Source organism: Lolium rigidum, chromosome 2 (genome assembly GCF_022539505.1).
Source record: "Lolium rigidum isolate FL_2022 chromosome 2, APGP_CSIRO_Lrig_0.1, whole genome shotgun sequence".
NCBI classification, from domain to species: Eukaryota; Viridiplantae; Streptophyta; class Magnoliopsida; order Poales; family Poaceae; genus Lolium; species Lolium rigidum.
This window is the reverse complement of record NC_061509.1, coordinates 193219823-193220706: the sequence shown is the minus strand read 5'-3', so window position 1 is coordinate 193220706 and position 884 is coordinate 193219823.

Sequence of the window (884 nt, the reverse complement as noted above, 5' to 3'; positions counted from 1 at the left end):
ATGCTACACTCATTGGTGCACACACCTCGGTATGTATGATTTCCAATAAGTCTGTAACTCGCTCCATTGTACCAGAGAATGGAGTCCTAGTCATTTTTCCCATTAGACATGGTTCACATCTATCAAATGACTCAAAGTCAAGTGACTCAAGAAGTCCATCTGAATGGAGTTTCTTCATGCGCTTCACTCCAATATGACCAAGACGACAGTGCCACGTATAAGTAGAATTATCATTCAATTTAATTCGCTTAGCATCAATGTTATGAACATGTGTATCGCTACTATCGAGATTTAACAAGAATAAACCATTCATTTCAGGCGCATGACCATAAAATATATTATTCATAAAAATAGAACAACCATTATTCTCTGACTTAAATGAATAATTGTCTTGCATTAAACAAGATCCAGATATAATGCTCATGCTCAACGCAGGCACCAAATAACAATTATTGAGGTTTAAAACTAATCCCGAAGGTAGATGTAGAGGGAGCGTGCCGACGGCGATCACATCGACCTTGGATCCATTTCCAACGCGCATCGTCACCTCGTCCCTCGCTAGGCTTCATTTATTCCGTAGTTCCTGTTTCGAGTTACAAATGTGAGCAACCGAACCAGTATCAAATACCCAGGCACTACTACGAGAACCAGTAAGATAGACATCTATAACATGCATATCAGATATACCTTTCTTCTTCTTGACAAGGCCGAATCAGCCATGTACTTGGGGCAATTCCGCTTCCAGTGCCCCTTCTCCTTGCAGTAATAGCATTCAGTATCAGGTTTAGGGCCAGCCTTAGGTTTCACAGGAGGCGCAACAACTTTCTTGTCGCCCTTCTTGAAGTTGCCTTTCTTAGGTTTGCCTTGCTTCTTGAAACTGGTGG